The sequence below is a fragment of the Callithrix jacchus genome, chromosome 3, assembly GCF_049354715.1.
Source record: "Callithrix jacchus isolate 240 chromosome 3, calJac240_pri, whole genome shotgun sequence".
Taxonomy (NCBI): Eukaryota; Metazoa; Chordata; class Mammalia; order Primates; family Cebidae; genus Callithrix; species Callithrix jacchus.
Window position 1 is genome coordinate 78,852,237 of NC_133504.1, and position 24,219 is coordinate 78,876,455.

Here is a 24,219-nt window from a genome sequence, read left to right on the forward strand (position 1 = left end):
TAAGAATAGGCATTTATTCCTTTAAATGTCTGTTGATACTGATTTTATATGGCAAGCACTGTGATAAACCCTACGGTCTATAGAGTTCATCAAAGATTAACTACGAAATAAGTCAGTTTTTCTTTACAGAGTTTACTGTCAAATGGAGGATTTTGTTTTCCTGTTAAGGTGCTATGCAGGTTATTTGCCTGTAATCTTTGAGCCCCATACTCACCTACCCTTTGCTCCGAGATGATGGCTAGGCAGGGAGTCCACAGACTACACTTCCCTGCCTTCTTTGTTAGATGGCTTCCTGCCCACTGGAGGCACAGGAAGGAAATCAAAAGGTGGAACATGGGAAAACTATTGTCCGTTTCTTTTACGCTCTGCTACTGGCATCTAGAGCAATGTCTCTGTCCCTTACAAAGTCTAGAGCCAGTTAGAGCAGCCCCTCTTTTCTTCACCTTAAGAAGGTGACACCCTTAACAATGAGTTTGCTCTTTGCTATGGTAATAGTACTTCTGCCTTCTGTTCCACCAGCTCAAGGACTGGTAGCCATCCTGCAGTTTAAAATTTCTAATTCAATCTTCTCCCATTTTGCTCTTTTAGCCTTCAATACCTGCTTAACTATTTCTCCATAGTAAATTGTGTCTGTTTAAAATACTTTGTTTTCCTGCCTAGAACTGTACTGATGCAGATATGTACTACCATGTAATATTTACAAATCTGTTCAAGTCAAGCAGAGGGTTGTTGCAATTTTTACAAAGAAGGAGATATAATTTTGAAATCTCTCTCCCAACTAATGAATTGATTATTTATTTATTTTTCAAGACAGAGTTTTCCCAGGCTGGAGTGCAATGGTGTGATCTTGGCTCACTGCAACCTCTACCTCCCAGGCTCAAGGGATTCTCTTGCCTCAGTCTTTCAAGTAGCTGGGATTACAGGCATGCACCACCATACCTGGCTAATTTTTTATTTTTAGTAGAGACAGGATTTCTCCATGTTGTTCAGGCTGGTCTCGAACTCTAGACCTCAGATGATCCACCTGCCTCGGCCTCCCAAACTACTGGGATTACAGGCGTCCGCCACCACACAAAGGCTCCAACTAATGAATTTTAAAACACCAGACCACATCAGCATACCTGTAGATTATCTTACATGCCCATCAGTAACATCTATTTATTATAGCAACATGAGGGCCACTGGGAGTGTGTGTGGTAGGAAGAGGAGGAAGAAATCTGGCAAGTCCTCACATAATTCATACTTTTTGAAGAAGCAATTTACTTATAGGCACTTATTTTAAGAAAGTAAAGAGAGATTCGGCCGGGCATAGTGGCTCATGCCTGTAATCCCAGCACTTTGGGAGGCCGAGGCGGGTGGATCACGAGGTCAAGAGATTGAGACCACCCTGGTCAACATGGTGAAACCCCGTCTCTACTAAAAATATTTAAAAAAATTAGCTGGGCATGGTGGCGCGTGCCTGTAATCCCAGCTACTCAGGAGGCTGAGGCAGGAGAATTGCCTGAACCCAGGAGGCAGAGGTTGCGGTGAGCCGAGATCGCACCATTGCACTCCAGCCTGGGTAACAAGAGCAAAACTCCGTCTCCAAAAAGAAAAAAAAAAAAAGAGAGATTCACATTATGACTTATGCATCTCTCCCCAACCTCCTGGAGAATGACTCCTCCAAACCTATGCTCCACAATTCATGATGCTCCCCTACTTATGATGGGGCTATGTCCCAATAAATATATCGTAAGTCAAAAAATTGTTAAGTAGTCCAGGCACAGTGGCTCCTGCCTGTAATCCTAGCACTTTGGGAGGCCAAGGCAGGTGGAGCAACAGAGGTCAGGAGTTTGAGTCCAGCCTGGCCAACATGGTAAAACCATGTCTCTACTAAAAATACAAAAATTAGCCGGACTAGTGGTGGGCACCTATAATCCCAGCTACTTGGGACGCTGAGGCAAGAGAACCACTTGAACCTGGGAGTCGGAGGTTGCAGTGAGCTGTAATCGCACCATTGCACTCCAGTCTGGATGGTAAGAGTAAAACTCATGTCTCAAAAAAAAAAAATTGTAGGTGGAACCATTATTAGAGATTGCCTGTGTATCTAGTTGCCTATCATACACCTTACTAAATACACCTTATCATACACCTTAAATTATGCCCTCCACAATATCTGCTGTGGTGTACATAGCTAGGAGCTACCATTATTAGTTAGCACATGTCTGGCTGGCTTCAAGCGGATAAGTACCTTAACCACTTAGCATTTTATACAATACTTTGCTGCCTCACTGATACAGTTTGCATCTAAGTTCCTGCCAAATTTCATGTTGAATTGTAACCCCTAATTTGGAGGTGGAGCCTGGCAGTAGGTTTTTGTCACCTCCAAAAATTCATATTGAAACTTAATCCTGAATGTAACAGTATTGGGAGGTGTGGCCTATGGGAGGTGTGGCCTATGGGAGGTAAAGGGCTCTACCTTCATGAAGTACTCTTATAAAAAAGGTTTCGGTGCAGTGGCTCAAGCCTGTAATCCCAGCACTTTAGGAGGCCAAGGCGGGTGGATCACGAGGTCAAGAGATCGAGACCATCCTGGTCAACATGGTGAAACCCCGTCTCTACTAAAAATACAAAAAATTAGCTGGGCATGGTGGCGCGTGCCTGTAATCCCAGCTACTCAGGAGGCTGAGGCAGGAGAATTGCCTGAACACAGGAGGTGGAGGTTGTGGTGAGCCGAGATCACACCATTGTACTCCAGCCTGGGTAACAAGAGCGAAACTCCGTCTAAAAAAAAAAAAGGGGTTTGGCAGAGAGAGTTCCTCTTTTGCCCTTCTACCATCTACCATGTAGAATAGCATTCCTCCCCTCTGGAGGATGTAGCATTCAAGGTGCCATCTTGAAAGCAGAAATTGGACCTTCACTAGACAACAAACCTGCTGGCAACTTGATCCTGGACTTCCTCACCTTCAAAACTGTTAGAAATACATTTCTGTTCTTCATAAATTACCCAGTCTGTGGTACTTTGTTACAACAGCACAAATGGACTAAGACAATCTCAAACTTAACATGAAAACCTAAATTTATCATCCATTAAAAACAATTTTACTCCTCTAGCATTTCCTATTTCAGAGATTAGGGTCAATATCTACCCATTTTCCTAAACAAGAAGCATCCCAGCTCTACTTCAGCCTCCATATCTACTCTGTAACTGTAGTTTTGCTTCTGGTTGCACCACTGACACTCAGCATTATTCATTTCTATAACCATGACCAGTGGATGACATGTATTCTGATTTGTATTGTAATTGTCTTATCTTTTTCCAGTCTATCCCATTTTTTCTAGAAATTTGTGGAAATTTTTAATTTTGTCATTTCAAACTCTGCTAAAAATTTTTTCGTATTTCCTCATTGTCTAGGGCAGCACTATCCAACAGAACTTTCTGTAATAATAGGAATATTCTACTAACATTTATTTCTATACTACTCAATATGGTAGCCACCTGCCATATGTGTCTACTGGACACAAAATGTTGCTAGTGTATTATTATTTGTAAAATAAAGATCACTGAATCTTTAATTTAATTAAATGTAATTAGCTGTATTTGGCTAATAGCTACAATATTAGAAAGCATATGTCTGGGTTCAAGGGGATAAATGTCTAAACCACTTAGCATTTTATATAATACATTGCTGTCTAACTAATAGAGTTTAAATGTATGTCCCCACCAAATCTCATGTTAAATTGTAATGTTGGAGGTACAGCCTGGTGGTAGGTGTTTGGATCACAGGAGCAGATCCCTCATGAATGGCTTTGGCCATTCCCTTGGTAATAAGAGCTCTCAATCTGAGTTCACTTGAGATCTTGTGGTTTAAAAGTCTATGGCACCTCCCCCTGCCCCATTCTCTCTCTCTCCCTCTTGCTCCTGCTCTGGCTACATGACATGTCTGCTCCCTCTTCACCTTTGCCATGGTTGTAAGCTTCCTGAGGCCTCTCCAGAAACTGAGCAGATGCCAAAACCATGTTTCCTGTACATTCTGAAGAACCATAAGCTGGTTAAACCTCTTCTCTTTATATGTTATCCTTTCTCAGGCATTTTCTTATAACAATGCAAGAATGGCCTAAAACAGCCTGCTCTAGTCTCCTTTATGTACCCAATTGTATAAGCACATTAAAGTGTTTTTTTTCCTAAACATGTCTTTTTTCTTGTTCTTGTTGTAAATTTGTAATTAAGAGAAAATTCTTATAGAATAGAGAGATGGGCTCCAAAGTGATCTAAAAATACATTTTGTAAGCAGAAAGTGTTTTCAGGAATGCACATAAGATAAAATGAGTGTCAGAATCCAATGACAATTTCTGTTTCCTTCCAGTGCCTTGCAAAGAATGGACACTCAGTAGATGCTTATTGATGAACCTGCTGGTTGAGCTTTTGTCAGAAAAACTGTGAGTAGCTAGTAGAAGTTGGAGAGAGCACTTAGCATTTTACATCATCCTTGGAGCTTTATTTATAGTCATTAAATGCAGAAGACTCCCCAGTTCATGAATTTATTGTGCTCAGCAATACAGCTGCTGAGATCTAGTGCACATGTGTGTGTCAAATTAATGGACTACATGAGAAACAGAGACGAAGATTGTTTATCTCATCACTTATCAATACATTTTTAAAAGGTACTGCAACTACATTAAAATAATTTTATTTATTTATTTTTTTGAGACAGAGTTTCACTCTTGTCACCCAGGCTGGAGTGCAATGGTACGATCTTCGCTCACTACAACCTTCACCTCCCAAGTCCAGGCAATTCTCCTGCCTCCCAGGTAGCTGGGATTACAAGCACCAGCCACCACACCCGGCTAATTTTTGTATTTTTAGTAGAGATGGGGTTTCACCACGTGGGCCAGGCTGGTCTCGAACTCCTAACCTCAGGTGATCTGCCCACCTCCCAAAGTGCTGGGATTAGAGGCGTGAGCCACCGCACCCAGCCACCTAAAAATAATTTTAATGGCCTGATTTTCTGGAATGTAAAGTAAAAAGAGATCTTTCACAGCCTGTATGTTAATATCAAATGGAAACATGGAGAATTCAATGTTTGATTTATTTTGGGAATTTGCACCAAACATCCCTTTTGGTTTCTTCAAAATAACAAAAACTATAAGGAAAGTGAGAAATAACAAGGTGAATAGAATAAAATAATATAAAAACGTTACAAGTAATGTCAATACATTTAATGAAAAAATAAAGGTTGATTAGTGTAACATGAGTTTGCTCTATTAATTGAGAAAATTCATTTCTGTCATAGAGCACAGAATGAGGTGGATTAATCCCATAGGATGTGTTAAGCACAGATAATGAGTAAGCGAGTAGCTTGTAAGACAAAGGTAGAATTCATAATATACTAAATATAGACACAAAAGAACCTAACAATCTGAAAGATGTGTTAAAACTAGACAGACCAAATGAAATGTATGATGAAAGAAAGGAACGTGTTATTTATAGATGGATAGGGATGGAAAGAACTTATCACCCTTATACCAGCCACTTACGGTCCTGCTGTGGGACCACATGTACTCTACCTAAGAAATGCTTATAATACCCATAGCTGTTTGCAGGCTGATTGACAAGTTATGGCTGTGGTCAGGCGTACTTGTCACTGTCTGTCTTTAATAGAGGAAGTGTGTATCATTGGTCCCAAGCACCTTCTGTTGACCTCACTCAAACTTCAATCTGTTCTAACCATCGGTGAAGAAGGCTGATGCCACAGATGAACAGAGACACAGGATATATGAATACTGCCTAACTCAGGATTCGCCTGGTGTGGTCTTTCCCACTTGAACCCTGACCTAAGTGTGGAAAGTTACCCCATCTCTTTACTCTCGCTTCAGGTTATGTGCTTTAAAGTGATTTAATAAACTAACATCTTCATTTAATATTTGAGCCTGGTTTGTGACTTCCAGGATAGCTTGCCTTGTAGTATACTTGGAAGTCACCGTTGCATCAAGGTAATATCTCATGGCAACTGCAAAACACTTAGAAAATTAAGAACATAGCACTGTGTAGCGTAAAGGAAAGTAATCTAAAGAGGAGAAAGAAAGGTAGTCACAAATTGTGTCATTAATAGACTGAAAGACCAAAAAAAGTAAAGGACAAACCAAAAGACAAAATGTGGAAAAGATTTTGTTTTCTAAATTGATTTAAAGAAAAAAAAAATGAGACAAGAAAGAAAGGCATGGTTTGGGGCAATGTATAACTGTCATCTATACCAATTCTATTTTATTTCTGAGACCAAAATAACAGTTTCAGAGGTAAATACAACAAAGTCCAACAAGTGGACTAATCCCTGAATTTCTTCTTCCTCCTCCTCCTCCTTCTTCTTCCTCCTCCTCTTTCTTTCTTTTCCTTTTTCCTTCCTTCCTTCCCTCCCTCCTCTCTTTTTCTTTCTTTCCTTTCTTTTTTCTTCTCTCTCTCTTTCTCTTTCTTTTCTCTGCCTCTGTGTTTTTCTTTGTTTCTTTCCTTTTCTTTCTTTTTCTTCTTTTTTTTTTTTACAGAAAAGAATCTCTCCCTCTGCTGCCTAGGCTGGAGTGCAGTGCTGTGATCACAGCTCGTTGTAATCTCAAATTCCTGGGCTCAAGTAATTGTCCCTTCTCAGGCTCCCAAGTAGTTAGGACTACAGGTGCACATCACCACACCCAGCTAATTTTTATTTTATTTTTATAGAGACAGGTCTCAAGCAATCCTCCTGCCTTGGCCTCCCAAAATGCTGGGATTACAGGTATGAGCCACTGCACCTGGCCTATCCTGAATTTCATTTAATTCATGCTACATAGCATTACAAGTTTGTAAAAAATGTTTACTACATTTTTAAAGAGAAAAGTGACAGGCTTTAAAAATACCTAAAACAAACAAACAAACAAAAAAACTAGGAAGGAAATGCATATAAAATAATATTTTCTATAAAAGGTTTTATTGTTTATATAAAATTACTGAAACATTCTCTGTAAATGTATTCCTATCTAAAAAAAATTAATAATGCAAGTCAATTCTAAGCAAAAAGAACACAGAGGGAGGCATCACACTACCGGACTTCAAACTATACTACAAGGCTACAGTAATCAAAACAGCATGGTACTGGTACCAAAACAGAGATACAGACCAATGGAACAGAACAGAGGCCTCAGAGGCAACACAGCATATCTACAACCATACAATATTTGATAAACCTGACAAAAACAAGCAATGGGGAAAGGACTCCCTGTTTAATAAATGGTGTTGGGATAACTGGCTAACCATATGCAGAAAGCAGAAACTGGACCCCTTCCTGACACCTTACACTAAAATTAACTCCAGATGGATTAAAGACTTAAATATAAGACCTGGCGCAATAAAAACCCTGGAGGAAAATCTAGGCAAAACCATTCAGGACATAGGAGTAGGCAAGGACTTCATGACCAAAACACCAAAAGCGTTGGCAACAAAAGCCAAAATAGACAAATGGGACCTAATGAAGCTCCACAGCTTCTGCACAGCAAAAGAAACAGTCACTAGAGTGAATCGGCAACCAACAGAATGGGAAAAAATGTTTGCAATTTACCCATCTGACAAAGGGCTAATATCCAGAATTTACAAAGAACTCAAACAGATTTACAGGAAAAAAACAAGCCCATTCAAAAATTGGCAAAGGATATGAACAGACACTTTACAAAAGAAGACATATATGAGGCCAACAATCATGAAAAAATGCTCATCATCACTGGTCATCAGAGAGATGCAAATCAAAACCACATTGAGATACCATCTCACGCCAGTTAGAATGGCGATCATTAAAAAATCTGGAGACAACAGGTGCTGGAGAGGATGTGGAGAAAAAGGAACACTTTTACACTGTTGGTGGGAGTGTAAGTTAGTTCAACCATTGTGGAAGACAGTGTGGCAATTCCTCAAGGCCTTAGAAATAGAAATTATTTGACCCAGCAATCCCATTACTGGGTATATATCCAAAGGACTATAAATCGTTCTACTATAAGGACACATGCACACGAATGTTCATTGCAGCACTGTTTACAATAGCAAAGCTCTGGAATCAACCTAAATGCCCATTGATGATAGACTGGATTGGGAAAATGTGGCACACATACACCATAGAATATTATGCAGCAATCAGAAATGATGAGTTTGTGTCATTTGTAGGGACATGGATGAATCTGGAGAACATCATTCTCAGCAAACTGATACAAGAACAGAAAATGAAATACCGCATATTCTCACACATAGGCGGGTGATGAACAATGAGAACACATGGACACAGGGAGGGGAGTACTAAACACTGGGGTCTATTGGGAGGAAAAGGGGAGGGCCAGTGGGAGGGGGAGGTGGGGAGGGATAGCCTGGGGAGAAATGCCAAATGTGGGCGAAGGGGAGAAAGGAAGCAAAACACACTGCCATGTATGTACCTATGCAACTGTCTTGCATGTTCTGCTCATGTACCCTAAAACCTAAAATGCAATAAAAAATTTAAAAAAAAATTAATAATGCAACTATCTTAAATATTTGTGGAATAAAAAATTTATTAAAATGAAATATATCTTTAAAATGAAACTAGGCCAGGCATTGTGGCTGACGCCTTTAAGCCCAACACTTTGGGAGGCCAAGGCAAGTGGATCACCTGAGGTCAGGAGTTCGAGACTAGTCTGGCCAACATGGTGAAACCCTGTCTCTACTAAAAATACAAAAGTTGGCCAGGGGTAGTGGCATGTACCTGTAATCCCAGCTACTCAGGAGGCTGAGGCAGGAAAATTGCTTAAACCTAGGAGGTGGAGTTTGCAGTGAGCTGAGATCTTGCCACTGCACTCCAACCTGGGAGACAAAGCAAAACTCCTTCCCTCCTCCCCACCAAAAAGTAATTAACTTCTAATTTATCTCTTTTATAATTTATTTTCTTTAGCAAGTCACTGTGTCTCTATGCATTACAGAAAATAGCTAGTTAAAAACTTGTCAAGGTAAGTGAAATAGCTGTATGTATAAATTGCTTGTAGGGATATCTGTAATAAGTTACCATACTTACATAAGAAATGAAATTGTTTACCAGGCGAATACTTCTTGGCATTAACTTTGTGATGTTTAAAGAATATGAAATTCTGTGATGTAGCTTATTCAAACAGTTTGAATACTTTAACACTGTTTTTTAATTTGTTTGTTTTTACAACTTAATTCTTTCCCTGAAGTTGAGTCTTTTCTCCCTAAGTTAAATTTGAAATGGTAAAAGCAATTAGAAAAAGTAAGTGCATTCTATGATGAATCAAAAATAAAGCTTGCATTCAAAGAGATTGAAAATACAATATCATTAAGTCCTACTTATTTTTATTAATGATATGTTTGGCATTTTAAATATTTTTATCATTTTATAACCCAGAACAATAAAAGATCTGGTCTAAGAATTTACAAACTACTATTTGTAAGTAGTAAACTTTGTGCCATTAAAAAAAAATATTATAAATTAGAAAAATACAAAAAAATATTTTTTTACTTTATATCAGATGAGCATAAAAATGGATTTCGTTGTCTACATTCTTTAAAATGTATGTCACATTATTGTAGCCGATACAAATACTGTGATTTTTACCCCAAACAATTAGGTTGTGAGTGAATACGAAAGGCAATCTTTGTATATATGCTCAAAAGAAAGATAATAAAAATTATGGCAAACACAGTAAATCTGTTTCAGATTATAAATGAGTGCATCCAAAAGTAATCGCTGGAGTTACTGTTCATTGTTGGCTTCCCAGCATTCTCCTCTGGGCATTTATATCTGATAGCTTATGAGTGATGCAGAATTAGTGTTCACTGGTCATTGATTACTTAGAATTTCTTCTGATTCGAATTATATCTAATGTTTTTTTCTCCCATCCATTTATGGGTCAAATGTACAATAAACCAAAACATGTTGATTCTGGTGAAATTTAGCAGAGAAAAACAGCTTTGGCTGGTGGCCACAGAAACTTGAAAAGCTTTACTGAAAGGAAATAAATTGGATACCTTTTCATCCTGGATATGAACTGGATTCCAACCTAAACTTCCAACTGTAATAATTTTGCTATTTATCTAAAGTCTGAACCTTGCATATGGCAATACTTATCTCAAGCAAAAATATAGTTTCACATTGGTAGTACTGTATTCAGGAAAACTGGAAATCATATTATGAAGAAGCAACTCTACCACATCTATATCTAAGTCTACATTGGTAGCTGCTGGAAACAGATGTTATATTCATACGAGGGTAAGCTCATAATGTATGTGTATGTACACATACGTGCACACACATATATGCTAACGTATAATTTGCAAAAATTTTAAGATATATAGGAAGAGTATCTTTTTATTCAGAATATTCAACAAACAGGACTCATAGTGTAAAATCAAGAAAAATTAATTATTTTTTTTTCTACTACCCTTTCTGTGGATTTGGTTCTTCCTCTGTCCCTGAATGTAAACTTATGTAGTCTATATGCTTTTTGTGTTCATTCCTAAATATTAGAAATAGTTATTTGATTACTTAAGCTTTAATCTCAGTTTAATAACCAAATATGAGATTAAAATTTAATTCTGGCTATAGAATTAAGGCTTCTCTCTCCTGCCACACTTTCAGGCCAGTTGCAGGCATGATACCAGCAGTCTGGGAGGTAGAGACAAGAGGACACAGTATTCTGCTTCCCTGTTTCCCCATGGGGATGTGCCAACTTTGATTTCACCAGGCCTACAGTGTTTCCCAGGTGTGGATTGTGAGGGAGGAGAAGATTTAATGGAAGCAGCTTAAGGGTAATATTCAAATTAAACTAATACTTTCTTCATGATCCAGCATTGAAATTTTCTGGACTTGACAGATATTTAAAATTGACTCTTATTCTCATCATCATTTTCATGGATTCCTCTGAGATCCATGTTACCCAACCTGTGGGTTCCCATGAGAAGGATTAATACATCTATGTTCCTTCTGGACCTTTATTTGCCTGGCTTCTTTCTACAGGGACTATTCACCCTTATGGGCCATCCTTTTGAGCATAACCTAACAAGACCCATGCTGACTTTAAATGAGTGGTACACATTTGGTTCGTAGGAAAACTGCATTGTTTGTCCCCAACGAACTTTGGAAGTAATATTTATTTTACTGCTGGAATTAAGGAAAACCAGAAATCCTACTACAAAATGGCTCCTCTAAACATTCACAGTACCCCTTTTTGTCTCTGCCCTCTGAGCAACTCACCAGCTCTACTTCTCTGGATTTTCCAAATGAAAGGTAAACACATCCATGTCCCTAAGACCTTAAGTTCTTCTAGTGGTCTCTTTAAGCTTACTCTCTTGAATTAGGGTGAAAAGAGACTGCCTTCTACCCATCCTCTTGAGGAGAGGGGTGGAATTATAGCCTAACAACAATAATTTCCAAAAATTTTCTCCTCCAGTCTCTAATTCTCAACCAGTTTAGACTTTCAAAGTGGTTAATGTAGTTTAAAGCCTTACAGCCAATTATGCTCTACTTCTTGTACAAGTCCTACAGCCAGGTGGTCTCAATCCTCACTTTGTAATGTTGCATTTACTCACCTAGTGCCCTACCCAAAACTTCCACAACAAATCCTGTGGTGCATTTAACTGAAAGATGTTCTTCTATAGATATATAGACAGACAGATAGATAGATAGATAGATAGATAGATAGATAGATAGATAATTAGAATCATGTCAAATGGTTAACTTTTTTTGAAAAGGTGAACTTTTGAGATAATTACAGATTCTCATACACTTGTAAGAAATAACACAGAAAGATCCCTTGTAGCCTTTAGCCAGTTTCCACAGTGATAACATCTTGCTAAACTATAGTCCAATATTACAACCAAGATACTGGGATTGATAAACCACTTCCATCACCGCAAGGGTCCCTCATGTTGCCCTTTTATAGCCACACTCATTTCCCTACTGCTCTCACCCTCTCTTTAACCCATGACAACCACTCATCTGTTCTCCATTTTGTAATTTTGTCATTTTAAGAATACTGTAGAAATGGAATAATATATTGTATAATCTTGAGGGCTTATCTTTTTACACTCAGCATGATTCTCTGTAGGTTCATCTAGTTTGTTGCATGTATCAATAGTTCATTCCTTTTTTACTACTGAGCAGTATTCCATTGTATGGATGTACTATAGTTTGCTTAACCATTTGCTCAATGAAGGACATATATTAATAGTTTGTTTTCAGTTTTTGCTGTTATAAAGCTATTGCAAAAATTCATGTACAGATTTTTATAGTAATGCAAGTCTTCATTTCTTTGGACTAGATGACTGAAGTTCAATTACTGTGTTACATAGTAGTTGCATATTTCTTTTTTAAAGAAACTGCAAAACTGTTTTTCAGAGCATCTGTATTATTTTATATTCTCACCAGCAATGTATCAATGACCTAGTTTCTCTACATCATTTCCAGCGTTTTCTTTATTTTTTTTTATTTTTCTTTGTTTGTTTGTTTTGAGACAGGATCTTTCTGTGTTGCTCAGTCTGGAATTCAGTAGTGTAACCAAGGCTTGCTGAAGCCTGATCTCCCTGGGCTCAAATGAACTGCCCACCTCAATGCTGGAAGTAGGGTGGGGCACCAACCATCAGCAGCAGGACTGTAGGCATCTGCCCCCAGGCCTGGCTGATTTTTCTTTTTTTTTTTTTTCATTTTGCGGAGATGTGGTTACCATGTTGGAGAAGCTAATCTCAAACTCCTGGGATCAAGTCATCCTCCTGCCTCAGCCTCCCAAAGTGCTGAGATTACAGGCATGTGTGTGGCCTATTTTGCTCATTTTAATGGATATAAGTTTATTTACATTTAGGATTTTTTTAAGATAGAGAGCACACTTTCAATGATTAGGAGAGACATAAGATGGAAATAAAGATTTTATTACTTACAGGTTGAGAGCACATGACACTCCTGGAGCCCACACACACACAGGTCAGGGAGCGCTGACAGGGAGAGAAAGAGACCTGTAGGCCATTACCCTTATTGGGTCCAAAGAGTTTCCAAACAGATTTCTAGCAGAGAGTTTAATTGGTGGGCTTAAACTAAGCAGTCAGGAGTTCTAGGGGGTCACACTGTGACTGAGAGGTAGTCACTGTGGCATGTCTGCATAGTCCGTCCCATGTGTGAGGATCAGCAGGGTCAGTCAATCTGCCTGCATCTAGCCACCCACTAGGGAAGTAGTCACCAGAGAGTAGTTGTATAAGGCAGATACTTGGATATACCACATTGGGGAACTGGGGGAGGGGAGCCTCAAACTGAAAACTGTGTCCAAGGTGACAGAGTCCTACCTCTGGTGTGAAAAAGCCCAGCTTATATTTAAAGTGGATGCCAAAGCAATATAAAATAGAAATTCCTTACCACACTGATAGCTTGTGGTTTTTTGTTTTGTTTTTTGGACGAAGTCTCACTCTGTCACCCAGGCTGGGGAGCAGTGGCACAATCTCAGCTCACTGCAACCTGTGCCTCACAGGTACAAACGATTCTCCTGCCTCAGCCTCCTTAGTAGCTTGGATTACAGGTGCCCACCACTATGCCCAGCTAATTATTTATTTTTTTAGTAGAGACTGGGTTTCACCATGTTGGCCAGGCTGGTCTGGAAATCCTGACCTCATGATCCACCCACCTCAGCCTCCCAAAGTGCTGGGATTACAGGCATGAGCCACCGCACCCAGACGGCTAGTGGTTTTAATTTGCATTTCCCCAATGAATAATGATGATGTTGAGCATCATTTCATGTGTTTATTTGCCATCTATATTATTGTGTGTGTGAAATATGTCTTCATGTCTTTTGTCTATTTTCTAATTGGATTTTCTTATACTGTTGAGTTTTGAAAATTTTTTAATATATTTTATTTACTAGTCCTTTGTTGGATATGTGGTTTCAGGTATTTTCTTTCTGTTTGTAGCTTTCCTTTTTGTCCTCTTAACAGAGTCTTTTTAAGATTTGGGTGGGGGGTTGTTTTTTTTTTTTGAAACAGAGTCTCACTCTGTTGCCCAAGCTGGAGTGCAGTGATGCGATCTCTGCTCACTGCAGCCTCTGCTTCCCAGGATCGAGGGATTCTCCTGCCTCACCCTCCTGAGTAGCTATGCCTGACTAATTTTTGTATTTTTAGTAGAGACAGGGTTTTACTACATTGGCCAGCTGGTCTCAAACTCCTGGACCTCAGGTGATCTGCCCATGTGGGCCTCCCAAGGTGCTGGGATTACAGGTGGGAGCCACCTTGCCAAGCTTTACAGAATGAGTTTTAATTTTGATGAGTTTAGGTTTTACTTTTTGGATGGTGCATTTGTTATGACATAATAGTTAACACGTTATGTGTGGAAATATATACATTGTCTCATTCCCTCTCTCCCATGTCCAATCCATTGGCAGGTCCTGTCAGCACCATCTCCAAAATATAACCTAAATGTGTGTGCCTTTCTCCATTTTTATTGCTATCACCAAGCTTCAAACCACCATCATCTCTCACTCAGTTGGTCTCCCTTCTTATATCATGTGATCTTGTAACTTAAAATCTCCCAGTGGTTTCCCATTCACACTTAAAATCCAAACTCATGACAGAGTGAGACTTTGTCTCAAAACGAAACAAAACAAAAAATCCAAACTCTACCACAGTCTACAAGAACCTGCCCCATCTGGGCTCACCCTGGTACACTAACCTTCCTCCTCCCTCCATCTCACTGTGGTGCACTAAACTATAGCTACACTCCTTTCTGTTTGTTTATATTCTCACCCAACTCAAACACAACAAGCTCCCTCTCACTTCAGGTCCTTGTATATGCAGGTCCCTCCCCAATGTCTTTGCAGGACTAGCTTCTTCTCTTCCAGGACTCAGTTCAAATGTCAACTTTCCCAAGAAGACTCTACTCATCACCATATGTAAAGTAGCTTATCTTTGTCTTATCACTTTGTATTATTACTCTTTTATTTTTATATAGCACTTCATTAGCTGAAGTTATTTATTTGTTTACTCTGCATATCCTACTCAAATGTAAGCTATCAGAGCAGTGACCTTGCCTGTCATGTTCATCCCTACATCTCAAACTCCCAGCACATGGCAGTCACTCAGTTAATATTTATTAAATGTTGAACACTTCCTTTATTTTTTAAAAGCAAATTTCTTTTTGAGTATTCAGCTACTGGTAGATTAAACATGTCCTCAAAAGAAACTATTTGTAATTATGCTAATTAATTAGAGGAAAAAAGGTAAGAGAATTCTAGTTTCTGAATAAATTCAATTCGTGCTACTAAGTCATGTCCTTTATTCATGTTACCTGAGGTACACAAATATAAAGTAGAGTAAAATATATCTCAAGTATATCTTGATGCTAACTGTAAGACAGGATACCATTATTGTATGGTCACAAACTCGAAAAACTGTAAATTTATATGCTCAGTTTCAGCAGTAATTCTGACTTACCCCAGGCAAGTCTGAACAGGTCTCTACAGCTTAGCTTCTTGTTTTGTTAAATGGATTTAATACAAGCTTACCTCACCAAGATGCTATGTAAAACAGTTTCTATTTATTGCAAATACTGCATGATTTTTGTATCTATATTGGTGTGAAACAACACACTCAATACATGATGGCATCAAAAGATTTTACATCATGAAGGATGCCATATTTTTGGAGATACTAGAAGGATTACAGTGCATATGTCTAATTAATTTTGGGGATTGTGTTGCAGTTAGATCTAAAGATAAATTTGGAATTTTACTAGGCTGAAGAATTGTCTCAAATCATTTTAAATTGTGGTTTTAGAATATGACACTTAAATATCTCAGGATAGCCTCAAAACTTAAGTTGAAAATCAGGGAAATATGCCCTATAAGCTTATAAAGTTACAAAGTTTATGTGTTTTATGTATCATATAAATAGAGCATTGCAGACACATTCCTTATTTTGAAATGAAAAAACTTTCTGATATTAGCATCCATTTGCTTAAGACCCTGTGGAACTCAACAAATAATAGAGCTGGAGAAAGGATTGCTAACTTATCCAAGATATAATTTTGGTTCTGAAAGGATACTATCCATCATTCTCAAAGACATTGGGACTTGCAATAAATATAGTTTAATAGGATGCATTATGTAGAGTTTTTTCAAAGATTTTAAAAAGTCAAAAGAGCCTTATAATTACTTTACTATAAGTACCCATAATAGTGCAATAGCATTCAGCAAAATCATTTAATTCATAAAATTAAAATTTTTGTTTTCAAATATAAAATAAGCTTTTAAAATTCTGAAGTCATCAAAATGAATTAGCTTTCTGACTTGAATTAAGCCATCTAGCCACACTGTAGGAGCTTCCTCAATTGCAATTCAAAGGAAATTAAATAATTCAGTGATTCCCAAACATCTTGGTCAAGGACACCTTTACCCTCCTAAAAACTGAGGACCTCAAAGAGCTTAATTTATGTTTATGTGGATTATATCAACATTTTTTTACCATATTAGAAATTAAAACTATTAAGATGAAAACTGAGATATTTATTAATTCATTTAAAAATAATTAAATGTTCTATTACATGTTAGCATACACAGTATATTTTATGAAAAGCTATATTTTCCAAAGAGAGCTTTTTTTTTTAAGAGGAATGACATTGTTTTATCTTTTTTCAAACCTTTTTAATGTCTAGCTTAATAAAAGGTGGCTGGATTCATATATCTTTTTCTGCATTCATTCTGCTGTGCATTTATTCACTGATGTTGTTTTGCATTTTGCATTCATCCATATTGTTTTGGCAAAAGTATATGAAGAAAATTTGGTCTTATACAGAATATATATTTGGAAAGGGATTTATGCCTTTAAAACTTTAATATTCATTTCAGATAATTGTTTGTTGCTAATATGCTTATATCATCAAAAGGAAGATGAGCAAAAGGGGTAGTTAATAGCATCTTGGGCTACCTGCTTTTAGAATCAGAGAAGAGGGCTTACTCAGCTCAGTAATCCTTGTCTAGAGGGTTTCTGGTTTCTTTTTTCTCCTTTTTTTTTTTTTTTTGAGAAGGAGTTTCATTCTTGTTGCCCAGGCTGGAGTGTAGTGGCGTGATCTCAGCTCACTGTAACTTCCACCTCCCAGGTTTCAGCGATTCTCCTGCCTCAGCCTCCCAAGTAGCTGGGATTACAGACAGGCACCACCACACCTGGCTAATTTTGATTTTTAGTAGAGATGGGGTTTCACCATGTTGGTCAGGCTGGTCTCGAACTTCTGACCTCAGGCAATCCACCTACCTCAACCTCCCAGAGTGCTGGGATTATAGGCATGAGCCACCACACCTGGCCCCTAGTTTCCCTCTAATACTACATGGAAATTTCACATCTGAAGCATAGCAATAAATTTTTTATATTAAGATTTAAAAAATATCCATATCAAACAATGACATGTTGGGAATGTCTTGAAGATACTAATAGAAATTATGCCTTGCTTTAGTATACCACTGCTGAGTGATAAGAGGAGGCAGCAGACAGAACTATGGGAAAAAACCAAGAAGTCAATTAAAATTAATAATTTTAACCCACCCCTCTTAAATACTGATGAAATAAGCTGACCAAAAAATATAATCAAAATGATATAAAATTATCTGATTAATAAACTAAAAGTAATAAAGATACAATGTCTTTTACTCAACATAGAATACATATTTTTTAAAACACATGGGGACCATCCACAAAAATCACCATGAATGAAGTCATAAAGAAAACTTCAAGTATTTCAAAGAATTCCTGTAATGGAGATTATGTTCTTTCATCAGTATATAATTTAAGAATAAACACTAAAGCCAGGCACAGTGGCTCACATCTATAATCCCAGGACTTTGGGAGGCCAAGAGGGTGGATCACTTGAGGTCAGGAGTTTGAGAGCAGCCTGGCCAACATGGTGAAACCTCATCTCTACTAAAAATACAAACATTAGCAGGGTGTGGTGGCGCATGCCTGTAATCCCAGCTACTAAGGAGGCTGAGACAGGAGAATTGCTTGAACCTGGAGGGCAGAGGTTGCAGAGAGCTGACGTCGTGCTGTTCCAGTCCAGCCTGGGTGACAAGAGCAAAACTGTCTCAAAAAAAAAAAAATTAACACTAAAAAGGTGGATTTTTAAAATCTCATAACTCTAGGAATTGAAAGTAATTAATATTCCTTGGATTAAAAGGCGGAAATTAAAAAATTCTTTAGACTGAATACATTTATCAAAAACAAGAAAAATTGAGAAAAAGCAAATATAAAGCTCAAAGAGCTAGAAAAGGAAATAAAGAAATAAATATGTGGAAACAAGATGGGACCAGATTATACAAGTAAGAGAAAATAAGTAAAATGGTAAAGAAAAAATTAGTAGAGATAATTTAACAATCAAAACCCTATTTATTTGAAGAGATTTAAAAAATGTACAAGTGTCTGACAAAGCTAATCAAACAAATTGTGATGGTTAATATTAGGTGTCAACTTGTTTGGATTAAGGAATACTTAGAATACTGATAAAGCATCACCTGTGGTGTGTCTGCCCACATATGTTTCCAGAGGATACCGGCATGTGAGTCAGGGACCCAGCAAGGAAGGTCTGCCCTCAATGTGGACAGGCACCATCCAATGAGCTTGCGGCCTAGATAAAACAAAAAACAGCAGAGAAAAAGTAGAAAACTTGAATTGCATGTTAGCTATGAAAGAGATTTCTTTTTTTTTTTTTTGAGACGGAGTTTCGCTCTTGTTACCCAGGCTGGAGTGCAATGGCGTGATCACGGCTCACTGCAACCTCCGCCTCCTGGGTTCAGGCAATTCTCCTGCCTCAGCCTCCTGAGTAGCTGGGATGACAGGCACGCACCACCATGCCCAGCTAATTTTTTGTATTTTTAGTAGAGATGGGGTTTCACCATGTTGACCAGGATGGTCTCGATCTTTTGACCTCGTGATCCACCCGCCTTGACCTCGTGATCCACCCGCCTCGGCCTCCCAAAGTGCTGGGATTACAGACTTGAGCCACTGCGCCTGGCCATGAAAGAGATTTCTAATCACCTGTCAGGCCTCCAGTGTAGGTAATGTTTGTTATGGTCAAAGTTCTTTATTCTAGTTAAGCAAATCCACTCTAGCTATTATAATCTGAAAATACTTTATTGAGAAACGTATGAGGCCCAGCATGGTGGCTCATGCCTGTAATTCCAGCACTTTGGGAGGCTTAGGAGAGCAGATCATTTGAGCTCAAGAGTTCAAGACCCACCTAGGCAAAATGGCAAAACCCTGTATCTACAAAAAAATACACACAAAACAGCCAGGTGTGGTGGTGTGTCCCTGCAGTCCTAGCTACTCAGGGGCTGAGGTGAGAGGATGGCTTGAGCCCATGGGTCAGAGGTAGCAGTGAGCTTTGATTAGTGCCACTGTACTCCTGGGCAACAGAGTGAGATCGTATCTCAAAATAAAATAAATAAATAAATAACATTTAAAAAGGAAATGTGTATAGATCACAGAAGAACTATAAAGACTTAAACTCAGACTGGCTGAGTTTCCAAGAATTATTGCCAAAACCCAGCAGAACTGGACAACAAAGAGAACTGCAGCCACTATTTTATGATCAGGAATTTGCCACCAGCAGTACTGGTTTTAGTATCACACTGCCACTGCCACTGCCACAATCTATACTATAAAACCAAATGTACTGTACCCTGTTTCCGCATAATTCAATCTTGAATCAAAATCTCCCACAGTGAATATTATTAAGAGAACCCAAATTACATTCAGAATCCTAACTCCTGGAGAATCTGAAACACGTAGATTTTACTTTCAGTCTCTTTATGTTATAAAGCAGTTGGAACAAGATTGAAAAATTAATCCACAGGATCAGATTGTTTTGAAGATACATTCTTCAAACCTTTCCCTGTAGAGATAAGTCCAGTTTATGCAATGTGTTGCAGAAAAAGAAAGTGAAGGACAGCTGCACAGCTCATTTTAAATCTTCAACTCTCAGTTCATTTTAAGAAGTTAATTATAATCTTCAGACAACCACTAGATTAGGACAGTACAAGAAAAGAAAGTTATTAGCTACTTGTTAGCCATAAGTGAGTTATTAGCTCACTTATGAGCAAAAAGGTGGAATTCTAGGCCGGGCGCAGTGGCTCACGCCTGTAATCCCAGCACTTTCGGAGGCCAATGGGGGTGGATCACAAGGTCAAAAGATCGAGATCATCCTGGCCAACATGGTGAAACTCTGTCTCTACTAAAAATACAAATATTTGCTGGGCCTGGTGGCTGGTGCTTGTAGTCCCAGCTACTCAGGAGGTTGAGACAGGAGAATTACTTGAACCCAGGAGGCAAAGGTTGCAGTGAGCTGAGATCGTACCATTGCACTCCAGACTGGTAACAGAGCAAGACTCCATCTCAAAAAAAAAAAAAAATTGAAATTCTAAATAAATATTAGCTTATTTTAACCATGTATTAATAAAACATATCAATGCAAATTTTATTCCAGAAATGTAAGGGGATTCATCACCAGAAAGGATATAATGTAATTTATCGTATTAGTGGACTAAAGGGGAAAAATGACTTCACCATATACAGAAAGACCACTTGAAAATGTTTAACATCTAATTATGAGATACTTTAAAGTGTTAGAACAACTATGAATAAAAGATAATTTTTTAATTTGACAAAAGCTTTTTTTTTTTTTGAGACAGAGTCTCACTCTGTCGCCCAGGATGGAACACAGAGGTGTGATCTCAGCTCACTGCAACCTCGTGGGTTCAAGCAATTCTCCTGACTTAGCCTCCTGAGTAGCTGGGACTACAGGTGCTGGCCACCATGCCCAACTAATTTTTGTATTTTTAGTAGAGATGGGGTTTCACCATATTGGTCAGGCTGGTCTCAAACTCCTGACCTCAGGTGATCTGTCCACCTTGGCCTCCCAAAGTCCTGGGGTTACAGGCATGACCCACCACTCCCAGCCTTAACAAAAACTTTTAATAAATATCTATTAGCAAGCTGAGGGAAAAAATTTGTGACATGTCATATTTAGGAACAAGAAAGAGTCTTGTTATGATAGCTTCCACTGAATGTGGTGAGGGGTTGTCAGTCAACACAATATTTTTTCCTTCCACAAAAGTAGGAAGTATAAGGATTGGATAGAATGGACAACCCAAACCTTTCACTGTTTGCGGGTTATTAGATCTTCTACCAGAAGACCCAACTGAATCAACAGACAAACTATTAGAACTAATAGGGGAGTTCAGAAAGGTTGTGCAGATGCAAGATTGATGATAGTCAACAAAGCAATAATAATAGTGAACACATATAGCATTTACATAATTAGTATATAAGAAATCTTATAAATACTTTATGTGTATTAATCATTTAAATTCTATATAAAAATAATAAAATTCTTATATATCAGCGGTGACCAACTGGAAATTAGTATAGAAATGCAATTCCATTCACAATAGCGATAAAAACTACAAAGTACATAGGATGTAAACTAATGAATGAATTCATCCTTTACAGAGAGCTTTTTAAGCTCGATTAAAGGACAAAAAACAAGATCTAGGTAAAAAGAGAAAGGTACCATGTTCATGAATGGGACAAATTAATACTGTAAAAATATTCTCCCTAAATTGATATATAAATTTGATGCAATTTTAATGAAAATTTCATCAGGATTTTGTGAAGAACTAGACAATTAGTTAATAAAAGGTGCATATAATAGTAATAGACCATAAATAAATAAGGCGAATTTTTTAAAAAGAATAGCAAAGAGAGGGATCTTGTCTTGTTGGATATATTAAGATATATTATAAAACCATAGCAATAAAAATGATATGATACCAGTATAGGAATGGACAAAAAAAAAAAAAAAAAAAACTGATGCAACTGAATAGAGAATCAGTAAACAAGCCTATGTTATATATAAGAATGTGGAATATAATAGAAATTAGCATTATAACTCATAGAGGAAAGAGAGATTATTTAAGATGTGGTTCGACCAGGCACAGTGGCTCAAGCCTATAATCCCAGCACTTTGGGAGGCCGAGGCAGGTGGATCACGAGGTCAAGAGACAGAGACCATCCTGGTCAACATGGTGAAGCCCTGTCTCTACTAAAAATACAAAAATTCACTGGGCATGGTGGCGCGCGCCTGTGGTCCTGGCTACTTGGGAGACTGAGGCAGGAGAATTGCTTGAATCCAGGAGGCGGAGGTTGCAGTGAGCCGAGATCGCGCCATTGCACTCCAGCTTGGGTGACAAGAGTAAAACTGTCTCAAAAAAATAAACAAATAAATAAATAAATAAAGATGTGGCTCAAAACATAGGAAAAAATAAACTTAGAGTCTTACCATACTCCAAATACAAGAATAAATTTTGGATGGATGAAAAACCTAACTATAAAAGGCAACACTGTGAAGTCAGTAATATACATGAAGCTTTCTTTGTGAACTTGGGATGGGAAGGGATTTTTGAACGAGACCTAAAAAGAACAAACTTTAAGGGTAGGTGATGGAAATTGATGGATGTGATCATATTAAAACTGGGTATTTCTATACAAAGAGATAAGATAGACAAACTGGCTGCAGACACATTAGGAGATGATATTTTTTACACTAAAAATTGATTAACTTGTAGAATATATAAGGAACTACTAAAATGTACAAGGAAACTAAAAAATTGAACAAGGACTAAAATAGACAATTCACGGTAGGGGAATTCTAAACAGCCAAAATGTATATGAAGAGATGTCAACTTCACGTGTAATCAGAGAAATTCAGATTAAATCAACAAAGAATTGGTAAAAATTACGGTCAGCTAATACTAAGTGCTGGCTAGGATGTTGAGAAATAGAAACCTCATGCACTATTGGTGGGGGTGTAACTCACAATACCTAGTAAAATTAATTATTCATATAATTCTGTATACATATCATTCCTTCACCTGAGTTTATATTGCGTACAAATCCTTAAGGGGATATTTTTGAGTGTGGTATCCTAGCATTATTTGTGTTAGGAAGAAGCTTAATGTTCATCCCTGGAGAAATGGCTAATTAGAAGGTGTAGCATATACACACAATGGGAAGAAATGGTTAACCATTTTTATATATAGCAATGTAGATGGGTCTTAGAAATATGGAATGAATTCTATAGGCCAAAACAATTTTTATATATTCAAAATATACATATACACAGAGAGAAAACAACCATATATTATATCTCAGGGCTGTATTTTCAGATGCCTAAGGAAACATATTGGATATATTAATGTGAATATCTCTGATGGGAAGGACAATGTATATGAGAATAAATAGGAAAAAGGGGAAAGAATGATGAAATAAAACTAGAGGGGCATTGTATGGACTAATAATGATGATGGAATCTGAAATCCGTGTATTTGAGAGCTGTATGAGTCACAGATAATGCATATGTGTCCTAATTTAGGGAGGAATATTTAAGTAATGTTCTCAGCAAAAGGACGCACTGGTTTTAAAACAGATAATATCTGAATGGCTTATGTAGAAGACGGATATGTGATTAATACAAATTCTTGCTTTAGATATTTTCCTCCATCAAAAGTGTTAGAAAATAATCTGAAATCAATTTGCCTCCAACAATTAGTCTAGGAGAATAGAAATTTAAAAGTATAGTTATTTAAGATTACGAGAGAATTGCTCTATAAATCTGGAAAACACAAATAGCCTGTCAAAAGATTGTTTTTATTTAGTTCCATGTAATCTGTCAGGCAGTAGTTTAAAAGTATCAGGTTTTCTTGTTCTGATATTATTTCCTTGTATGTACTCACTGACAAAACCTTTTATCTATTAATAAAATATTCCCTAACATTAATTGTTATGCAAGCAATATACCACAAATTACTGCATAGCTATTAAATGCTGCTCTGTCATGCTTAACATACTGCATTATTTCACTGTTTTATGTTCTTGGCATTAATCTTAGGCTCTTTAGAAACAATAAGTCTTTAGGTATTATGTCATTTCTGCACATATTGTACTTAATAAATCATAGCCATTTAACTGTACAATTAAATGAAGGTTGAATCCTGTGGACTACAATATTCAAATGGCACTTCTTTTTTATATTAAGCTTCATATAGAAGTTTTCATGGATTTTTCTCTTGGTTTAAAAAGAAAGATTCACTACAACTACCTTTTCCTATGGTGTTTTCATATTTTAGGAACAATATGATTTTATTACCAATATTTTAAATAATATCCTTTAA

The 24,219-nt window shown here is 37.5% G+C and overlaps 1 long non-coding RNA gene across 6 annotated transcripts in view; it reads left to right on the plus strand.

The window, feature by feature from the left end:
- Positions 1-24,219, plus strand: part of LOC108590825 (uncharacterized) — a 26,114-nt gene extending 1,895 nt beyond the window's left edge. For 2 of the 6 annotated variants that reach the window (XR_004740709.3, XR_001910532.5), the window contains exon 3: positions 4,347-4,686. This is a non-coding gene — a long non-coding RNA (uncharacterized LOC108590825). The other 4 variants (XR_013532978.1, XR_013532979.1, XR_008480110.2 and 1 more) reach the window with 4 other exon arrangements.